Below are 10807 nucleotides of genomic sequence, written 5' to 3'. Positions count from 1 at the left end.
GCCAGCGGGGATGATATTAAATAAGAAATAATACCAAATAATTTTTTGAAAGCAATACAGAATACCAGAAACCAAGCATATGAATAATTATCTGGTGCCATTTATGTGTTTTTCTTTACACTAATTGAACACAGTAGTACCAGGTTGGACCCTCTTTTGCCTTCAGAACTGCATTAATCCTTCATGGCATAGATGCTGGAAGCTTTGTGGACACGGGGCATTATCATGCTGGAAGCAAGCATCAGAAGATGGTACACTGTGGTCATAAAGGGATGGACATGCTCAGCAACAAAACTCAGATTGCTTGTGGTATTGACACAATGCTCAGTTGATACTAACGGCTTCAGTTGCATTAGGATAATGAACTTGTTGTGTAGGCTTTGACTTTTTTCCCCGCAAGCTGTTCTAATTAAAGATACTATTTTTCACTATTATTTGTAATACTAATAATACCTACTGGAAAGCTACCAGAATAGCATTTAATTTTTGATTAAATCACGGGTATCGCCAGCTCTCTTCGACGCGCTTGAACATGGCATTTTTTCAATGAAAGAAATCTCTGATGTTTACGTTCATTGCCATGACGACGGTGTAGGAGGCGGTTCACTCGGTTAGCTAGTGACGCTCAAATAGAGGTATGAACCAATCAGAAAAAAGCTTCGTTGACCGACTGACGTCACCGTTAAAGCGAAAAGAACCGTTACTTGGTTGCTGAAACTCTACAACTGCACTGGAAGGAGGATATGGCTGAATACCAGCGTACTCTTGATTAAATCGCCTGCAGGGCAAGCTTCCAGTCTAATGTTAATAGTGATGCTCTAAAAGCGACCACAGAGGTACTTTTGAGTGGCGCTTCCCTGCCCGTTTGGATCGGGATGTTCTCCAATTGCGGGGTGAGTGTATGCAGTTACCTGACACCACCATAACCCTGATAGGTGCTGTTCTTTCGTATGGACAGAAGCACAAACCGAACTCCCATCGAACTCAGAGAATGTTAAGTTTGCTTTGTGAGGGGAAATTAACATATAAACGGCACTAAAAACAATCTAGCGCATTTTAGAAGTAACAGCGTGGCGGTTAAATATTCGGTATCAGTTGTGGTAGTGTAACTGCTGTCTTTTTTTTAGCATATTTTCAAGTTTTAGAACAAGGATGCTCATTGCCCGAAGCTATGCTGCAAGGCTGATAACCCCGAACAAACTCTAAAAGTTCGTCAAATGAAGTCTTAATTTTTCTTTTGGATATACGTGTGCGAAGAATACTACCCTAGTAGGTTTGGAAGTACCGTGTTATGACACGTGAAATTTGCGTGCTTGCTGCATTAATATGCTTACACAGTACAGTTTGACGCGGTACTCTGACACAGTGCTACTGTCTTGGCTACACTGCACCGTTACTGTTGACTATAGTAAGCTAGCAAGACAGCTAATTAACTGACCAATACGTCGTGGTCACGTGCTTATATAAAGACGAAATCAGTATCCAGGTTAGTTAATACGCGCTGTATTAAGTTTGTGCGTCGCCTCCTCTAGGGATGACAAGTTTTCGGTCTGTCTATTGCCCCTAAACACCCCACCACCCCCTTCACGGACAGCACCGCAAGCCTCCCATTCCATTACCGAGCAACGCTCCCGGGGTCTGACTGGTTATCTAATCACGCGCGGAATAACGTCATCCCCCACTATTAATGAGCGGCATTTAAAATGCGCGTACATCATATTTTGCATCAAATCGGTCCCTTCAGGAGCCACGTTAAGTCCCACACCGCAGTGCAGCGAGCCTGGCAACACCGGTACCAGCGCCATCTCATCTCAGTGTCAGTGTCATGTAACGCTACACCCCTCACAGAGCCCATCCACCACAGAGCCGCGTCTGTCTTTTTCCATTGTCCTGCAAACGTACGTCAACACAGTACAACATACTCCACTTCATCTGGTCCTCTCTGCTGCTCACGTATTAGCTTTTTGTTATCTGGATACCAGTGTCATATAAACATGTGGCCAGAGTGAGTGGCTGTCAGCCTCCATCAACAATATTGAGCAGTCTCCCTCTATTAGGTACTATTTAAGAACCATCTATTTACTGGGGCTGTGTACAGCTTGCTACACACACACACACACACACACACACACACACACACACACACACACACACACACACACAAATAAAATGTAGTTACTGTTACTGAGAAGCTCAGAGATTCCCATGGAGTCCTTTAAGAGCAAAGTGGAATGCCAGTGAGTGTTGAGTGACCCATGGAGGTCATAGGCGGCTGCTATATTTACTGACTCTGTAACTCGATCGGTGGCATTCTGCAGTGCTGTGCTCACGCTGCTCCCTCGCACTCCGTTACCCACAGAGTCCCAAACTAAACTGGCACCCGGTTGCCTTCTGTCTGTTGGCCTGGCCTCTCAGAACATCAAGGGTGAGCCTCTTAAACCTGCTGCTCTTCGTCCTTTTCTTCTTTTAGGTATCTGCTTGAAAAGTTGGCATATACAGTGCGGGCTGCTCGCTCAGCTGTAGAACAAGGCTCGTCTAGGAGGATAGGGGATAACCTTTCAGAAACTTCTGGAGTTTGCTCGCATGAGTAGAAGAGCTTCTGGCAGCGCACTCACCAGAAATATACAGTTAGACAGTCTTAGCTTAGCTGGGCTTCATAATGAGCAACCTTTCTGGATTTGATAGTCCAACTGGGAGAAAGCCATCAATCTTTAATGGTAAGACATGAAATCCAGAACATGTGTTGACTGCTTGCACGCTCACGTCACGCTCGAACAGCTTGTGTGAAAGTGCAGCAACTTGTCTTGAGAGGCAGATGCGTTCATAAGATGCTTCTTTCTGGCGTCAGGGTGGTTTTAATCCTGTGTGCCTGTGTGTTTCCACAGGAGCGTGTGCATGTGCATAGACTATAGGGGAGCAACAGTAGGATGAGCTGCCCCAGAGCCATCACAGTCTGCAGGGACTGACACACACCGCTACAAATACGGCAGGTAATTACTTCACACAGATGCCTTTGGACACACAACTCTGTCCCAGCTGCTATATCAGTCCTGCTATCATGTCAGCGATTGCAAGGTTTACATGCATCACAGCAGATTTACCGACAGAAAGTAAGGGAAAGTTATAAAAATAAGTTACGTGGTGTGTTTAATCTGCTCATTCAGTGACACACACAAATGTCTAAACTAGAACATTGATCTTGCAAATCAATTTATTCTCAGCTTACAACACTATTATAACATGCACACTAGGGCTGGGCGATGTGGCCTAAAATTCATATTGCGATAGAATTTGAAGCATGTGCGGTAACGATATATATCGCGATATATTCTTTTTTTTTCTGTATAATGTATTTTCCACACTATAAGGCACACTTAAAATCCTTTAATTTTCTCAAAAATCGAGAGTGTGCCTTATGTATGAATTCTGGTTGTGCTTACTGACCTCAAACCGATTTGGGCGTGCAGAAATCTGTTAAAAAATGTTTTAGTACAACTTTGGTAAGCCCCACTGCTTGATGGATTGTCAGAGCATTATGGCTGCCGTAGTAAGGAGCTTTGCGGAGTAATCTGGGTCCAAAACTCCGTCCTCCTTCAGGTTCTGAGTGAGAGATTTTTGAAACTAATTAAAACGTACAGCTCTGCGGTATAGTCAAACTCTCTATCGTTGGCCAAATTTATATTGTTTCTATCGTATATAGTTTCTATCACCCACCCTGTGCCATTAAAGGGACAGCTAAAAGGCTCTGATGCCAGTATCATAGAACAGCCTTCCAATATTCAACACATTTCCACTACATTAGACAAAACTGCTGTACAGTGTAGCTTTCATGTGATACAATGCTGGTAACATGTTCATATGTTTCTATAGGGCAACACTTTATAGACATGTGTATGGATTTCTTTTCAGATTTTAGAAGAACAAAGGATGGTATAAAACCAAGACAAAGCCATAGAAAACAACAGTTTTTTCAGATGATTTTTAAAGCGGACTAACATTAACTGTGTTGAAGGGATTATTAGAGAGCGAGAGACTCACTGAATCCTATGGGAGAATTCAGTGAAGGCAAAAGTGGTGGTTGCTGATTCTTTTAAAACCCAGATTTTATACCAAACTTTAAGCAGTTTTCTGGTAATTTGAATTAAGGCAGGGCAATATGGCCAAAAATATTTATCACGACATATATTTGAAAATTATATATAACTGACGACATAACAGATGCCAGACAAAATACTTCACAACTCCACAACTTTATTAGTGAAAACACCGCCCATCAATTCATCTTCACTTAAACAAGCAGCTATATAAAAATTTAACAGTGCAAAGGCAAATTCCTTGCTGACAATTTAACCAAAAGGCATTTTCAGTGGAAATGGGCTGACATATCCTGAGCATAATCATGTATAATATCCACAAAAGTTTAGAAGAGGTGCTTTGCAACATGAAACTGCAGTGAGCCAAATAAATAAGTCAAATACGTATTTTTCGGACCATAAAGTGCGCAGGATTATAAGGCACATTAAGCGAAACAAAACAGTCAGATAAGTCAAACTTTACTCAGCTCATTCTTCTTGCTTCCTCCACTTCTGTACCATTCATTCATTAATGCTGAATTCTCTCGCAGCTGCTCTATTCCCATGTTCTACTGCGCAACTGATAGCCTTGAGTTTAAAATGCGCTTCATACGCATGTCTCTTAACAGGTGCCATTTTGGGGTCCTTATACACACACAATACGGTAATGTTATGTTGAAGCACAGTACGTATTACTCTGCGAGGCTCCTGACTACGGTAGCCGTAATACTCCGACAATCCATCAAGCGGTGCAGCTTCATAGCTTACCAAAGTGGTACTAAAACATTTTTTAATAGATTTTTGAGCGCCATGAAAATTAAAGGCTTTAAGAGTACCTTAAAGTCTGAAAAATACTGTAATAACGACGGCCCACTTGCATGTTCTACAAAAAACAAAACAAAAAAACATACGTAAAAATGTGCTTTGGTGGGTATCTGACAGACAAAAACCAAACCAGTTCCACATCACTGAAGTTGCACCATTTTTTCAAACCAATTCAGGTTCATCTGTTTCATTCAACGATCCGCTTTTGCCCTTCTCATTCTCCATCGCCGCCATCGTCTTTCCGCCATGTGCGTATGAAAACAAAGGTTTTACCCATATTCTATTGCGATATTTCATTTTCTTATCATTGCCTAACATTATGCCGGTATACCGTGAATGTCCCTAATTTGAATGCAAATAGCCACTGAGTAGCAAGACTTGCTTTTTGAAGGACTTTGACAAAGGTTTGAATCTAAAAAAAAATGAAGCCAATATGAAAGTGCTTTTTTTTCTTCTAATGGCAGCAGGGGGCAATTCCACTGGTCTGGTTATACAAAAGTCTATGGAAAAACAGCCCCATGTTGCAGTTGATCTGCAACCTTATTTCTGGTTGATTTTGTTATCTTAATGGCAAAAACTGACCTTGCTAACTTCACAGTGGATTTCAGTTGTGTCAGGAGTAAAATCGATCCCAAAAGTTAGAGCGAAACAGTAAAGAAAAGTTAACCCTGGAGAAATGTACACTCTATCTGCCTTTAGGGGATATACTGTCATTTTCATTATTCTCTGTCATTCATTTACTATTACACTGGTAGATGTTCATGACCTAAAGTCATAAAATAATAAGGTCAGTGTATGTCTAAGTAATGTCAGGCTTCAGACTGCTTTAAAAGCTTAGTTTCAGAAAGTCTATACTATTGACTCTGTATGAAGCCATTGAGAAGGGATATTCTAACATGAGCATCTTAGGTGCACAGTTCTGGCTGTGAGCCCAGAAGCCTCACCAACCTGGTATTCTAACCTTCTGTTTATGTGGCACAGCCAATCAACAGGATGTCTTTATGCATAAAAAAACACAACTGTCAGCTTTTAATTGCTTGTACTTTATAGTGTTTTGCCATAAAACAGATCAGTGCTAAAAATAAGTGGACTGAGAATTGATCCCTGCAGAACACCAGTTCACAATAGATCTTTAGTAATTGAATAGTGTTATATATCAGTCTGACTGAATTATCAGTCATACATATTTTTATGTGTCAGTTTCTGTTTCAGTGAAACATCAGCGTCAAAAGGAGCTGGATCAGCACAGGAGACTTAGCAGTATGTTGGTTTTTGCTTGAATTGGGCCAGTCTATAAAGTGTTTATCAGCAGCATGAATTACTGGATAAAATACTTTCAAATCTAAAGTAATCCAAGGCTCTGACAGTGCTGGTGCTTTATTCTGTTTGAACTCTGAGCTGGGAGTTTTAACTAGTTACGCTTGAGCTTGTCCAGTGAGTCACTTAGCGTCACTCAGGCAGCGGGCTGTCAGAGCATGATAGGTGTTTGTTTGGCCAATTATTATTTGGCCACTATTATTATTTCAATTTGCTTAATGAATGAAGAATTACAGCAATCAGCTGCACAGACTGGAGCATTAATCACTGTAGCCCAGATCCCATCCTCTTTGAGGTCACTGCTGTGTGTATGGCCGCAATGTGAGTCATCCACAGATGGTAGTAGTGATGAATGCTAATTGGTCTGTTCTTCTTCAGATTTTCATATTGCATAGGCTCGGTAGCAGATACTGTGAAACTCTGGCTCCTCAGTTGAAGCCTTTGAATGCAGGGCTTTGGGGCTGTGCCCTGTTTTGGGGTGTTTCATGTATGTTCAAGGATGGAGAATGAAAGGTGACTGAGATGTTAAATTCAGAGCTCTTATAGTTTCCACGGGCCCAGTTGGAGGGCCCCGGGAACAAGCAAAATTGTAGATGTTAATTTTTTTTCTTTCATAGCATTTTTAGGAACCCAGTGTTTTTAGTTGCTACTTTAATTTCATGGTTTATGCAGTGTATCATCTTTGTGCCAGCACTGTGCATTCCTCCAGTTCATTTCCTTTTCTACTTTGTGCAGCGCTTTAAATGCTGCATGTACACAGTACTGCACTGCCGTACACACAAGATGTGGCTGAGGTCAAAACAAAAGTGACTGGTATCTAACGACTAGTTAGGGACAGCTGGCAAAGGTGCAGCTATGGCCTGTTGGAATGGAGGAGTACTTGAGCCTCTTTTAATATGCTTGGCAGCCAGTTGTTACAGGCACAGAGAGGTAGGGTAGGGTTGTCAGTATGGCCTTCAATGGCATCAGCATGTTCTTATCTACTCACATTTCAGGGTATATATAGCAACCAGCACAGCTCAGAGACAGTTACTCACATTCCTCTTGTTGATTCTTAACATCTTTCCCTTTGAGAACCAAATTATTTTCTGAATGTCTGTGAAGGTTCTCAGTCATCCAGGTCATCGTAGTCAAAGGAGCTTGCAAAGAAAAGTGTCTGGACTTCTTTAAGTTGCTTGAAGACGTTTCACCTCTCATCCGAGAAGTTTCTTCAGTTCTAAGGTAAAATGGCGGAGATGCTTGGAGAAAACTCTCCTGAGTTTTTCTGATACACTGGCTATACAGGGGATGACAATGTTGTTGCAACATTGGAGAGAGGTGGCCTCCTTGAGTCTTCTATATGCTCACTATTGACTTGGAAATTCAGCAAAATTAGGCTTTTTTGTCGCTGTCTATCTTCTGAAATTGAGGATCGAAACTTAACCAAACCAAGTAGCTGAAAGAGGGCCATCTGACCTCAGGAAATCGCATGATAAGGTGGGGCCAGGTTTCACAATGAGCTCACCCGAAACCCTGGCTAATTGGGACCCACACCCATTTTCACACCTTGGCTCAGGTGATTAGAGGATCATCAGGGGTCCTTTTGTCCCTCTTTGGGGGGATACTCCCACTGGGTTTAAATCCGGGACTCTCCGCCATTTGACCTTAGAACTGAAGAAGCTTCTTGGAAGAGAGGTGAAACGTCTTCAAGCAACTTAAAGAAGTCCAGACGCTTTTCTTTGCAAGCTCCTTTGACTATTTTCTGAATGTTTTCTGCTGGCATGTGCTGAATTGTGCTGCTACTGCTGGTCGGTTTATACTGAGGTGATGGCAACACTGCAGTGTACTGCTGTGAGGGCCAAATAGCCTTCAGTTTACTAAGTTCACATATTTTACTTGTAAATGTGGTAAAGGTGGTCTGACAAAAGTCAGTATGTCTGTTCTTTCCTTTCTAAATGTCAAATAGCTTGTTCATTTGCAGCAGCGAATGAACTGTGGTTATGAACAGCTTGATGTTAGCAGTGAGTTTTCAGATGGAAAATCTATTCAGTTACCATCAATTCTGTGGGGTAGTTTGGTGTCTTTCAACTCCTTGGTTTGGTTAAGTTTCGATCCTCAATTTCAGAAGATAGACAGCGACAAAAAAGCCTAATTTTGCTGAATTTCCAACTGAGCATATAGAGCACTCAAGGAGGCCACCTCCGCCCAATGAGCTAACCTGTGCAGTGAGCTGCTCTAAATGAAACAAAGTGGGACAATGGAAGCTGCTGTTCCTAATTGTCCGGCATCCTGAAGACTTTACTCCATGAACTGCAGATGATTAACATTTATGCCAGGAATGAACAAAATCATTTTGGGAGATAATCTTTTCTTTGTAAATGTTTGTAAATCTAAAGTAAGAGGGTTTTTTTGTTTTGTTTTTTTCCCCCAACTTTTTTTTTAGATAAGTTAACACATTGTACTTTATGCCTTCTTCTGATGTATTTGCAAGTTATTAACTGTTATAGTTACCATTGTCTTGTTGATGGAATTAATAATAGGTACATCTCCCTCAGACTATGACTTGGCTATCAACAATTGGAAAATAAGTGTAAAACAAATATTTGATTGGTTTGAGTTAAACAAAACGAATCCCCTTCCAGATGCAAATGAGGCAGTGACCAAGATGTCAGGCTGAAGAACTGATTGCCATTCAGACTATGAGGACATCAGTAATAGCACATGGAAGTGGGAGGTGTGGGATTGGCAGTAGTCATAATAATCTGGTTTGGTTTATGGCCGCCCCTCACTGAGCCTTTTAACAGAAGTTTCTTCTTGTTAAAAGGGAGTTTTTCCTTCCCACTGTCACCAAAGTGCTTGCTCCTAGGGGGTCATATGATTGTTGGGTTTTTTTCTCTGAATGTATTATTGTAGGGTCTACCCTACAATATACAGTTGGATCCTAATTGGGAAAATGTTTTCTGTCTGTGGAAACAGAGCCTGAACCAGCAGTGAGTTTCACATAGAATTTACACATAGATTTCTCCTCAGAAATGCACTGACTCAGCCTGCCATTTACTACAGTACAGTACACAGACACACTCCCACTCCAGATCAGCCCGAGTGTCTGTACTGATGTTACATTCATGCAGTACCACTCCAAGGCACGGTGCCTTTAACGTCCTGCACCATCAACAACACTGGTGGATAGCGGAAGCTTCAGATTGCTTCTTCCCTCCACCAGTCCAGGGGCACAGCCTGAGAGGACAGTGGGTGTGGGAGGAGATCTTACTCACTGACTCTTTTAGAATGACAGCATGAGCACATTTTAGTCCTATTTCTCTCTTTGTTTTTTTTTTTTGTTTTGTTTTGTTTTTTGTGCGCCTTCATAATAACAACAGCCATTTCCAGAGGCTTTATGTTTTTATGGCAGCCCATCCATCCTTTCATCTTATTCTTATTAACGTGATATCTTTTAAATATCTTAAGGGAAGTACGGTGAAACAGTCATCTGAACTCAAAGAGAAATTGTGGTGGTTAGAGGTGAAAAGTCAGAAAATATATATTTGATACCTTGTTTTTGCCAAAACTCACCAATCAAGACTCAAGACAGGGAGCCTGGTTCTTAGAGACATAAACACGTCAAAGATTATGACATGTAGTTATTATTTTGTGTAGTCTTATTTTTATATTTTTATGACAGTATGTTTGCACTGAAGCACCGCAGCAATTTCCTAATGTTGTAAACCTGCTCAACATTTGGCAATAAAACCCTTTCTGATTCTGATTCTGATTCTGATTCTGAGTATTCAAAATAAGGCCCATGTGTTTTTGCCTCATGCTTTTCAGCTGGAGATTTTAAGTCTAATACTCAGTAGCTTGAGAGCGAGCCTGGTTCTGACATAAACGGTAGTAACCAGACCGAAAAGCAGCGCACATTTCGCTTTATTTCGGTGCTTTTTTTTTTACTGAGATGTCATACACTTTGGATTCTAGCCAATCATTTTACCTTTGCAAGCGTAGTAGGCGGGCCCTGGTACGTACGTTCTTTTAGAGCAGAGCTACAGATTAAAAATGCCCAAGGCGAAGCGGTCAAAAGTCTGGCTGTACTTCACAGCAAAAGATGAAAACTCAGCAGCCTGCAACAAGTGCTTTAAGGTGATACTGTGCAAAGGAGGTAACTCCTCGAATCTGATGAAACACCTGGTGACGCATAGCATTTTTTTAAAAGCTGAGAAATGTACCGTATTTGATAGCTTGCTGCGAGACCTCACACCAAGCACATCTACTGCGGGTGTGGTGCCTGTTATCGGTCCCGGAGTTAGCAACATCCCCCAAAAACCCGAAGAGGAGAGTCCTGGCCCCTAGCCCTGCCAGTGTAGCAGAAATGCTGACGGATGATGATGGCAGCAACAGCCGTTCTTCTCTGCGAGAGTAGCTTCATGTTGTTCGTGTGTAATTTACGTTGAGTAGGCTAACCACGTTATTACATTAATGCATGTAAGGTGAACTAGCAAACACCATCGTAGTTACATGACGCTGTCTTCTTGTTTGATGGCAGATACTCCCTTCACCCTGGCCAAAAAAGCTAAAATGACCAAAGAAAAAGTGGAAAACAGCTAAACATGAGAGGT

The 10807-nt window shown here is 41.6% G+C and overlaps 1 protein-coding gene across 4 annotated transcripts in view; it reads left to right on the top strand.

The window, feature by feature from the left end:
* Positions 1-656: 656 nt before the first annotated feature.
* The window catches only part of LOC309687369 (ubiquitin carboxyl-terminal hydrolase 2-like), a 63995-nt gene continuing 53844 nt past the window's right edge, over positions 657-10807 (top strand). For 2 of the 4 annotated variants that reach the window (XM_082502284.1, XM_082502285.1), the window contains exons 1-2: positions 657-893; positions 2886-2990. The gene's annotated coding sequence lies outside the window, so the exon portion shown is untranslated. Of the gene's footprint in view, positions 894-2325; positions 2426-2458; positions 2718-2885; positions 2991-10807 lie in introns of those variants that run through there. The other 2 variants (XM_082502286.1, XM_082502287.1) reach the window with 2 other exon arrangements.

Source organism: Aulonocara stuartgranti (genome assembly GCF_965226115.1).
Source record: "Aulonocara stuartgranti genome assembly, chromosome: 14".
NCBI lineage: Eukaryota > Metazoa > Chordata > Actinopteri > Cichliformes > Cichlidae > Aulonocara > Aulonocara stuartgranti.
The sequence above is the reverse complement of the archived record's forward strand: the minus strand, read 5'-3'. Positions and strand labels throughout refer to the sequence as shown.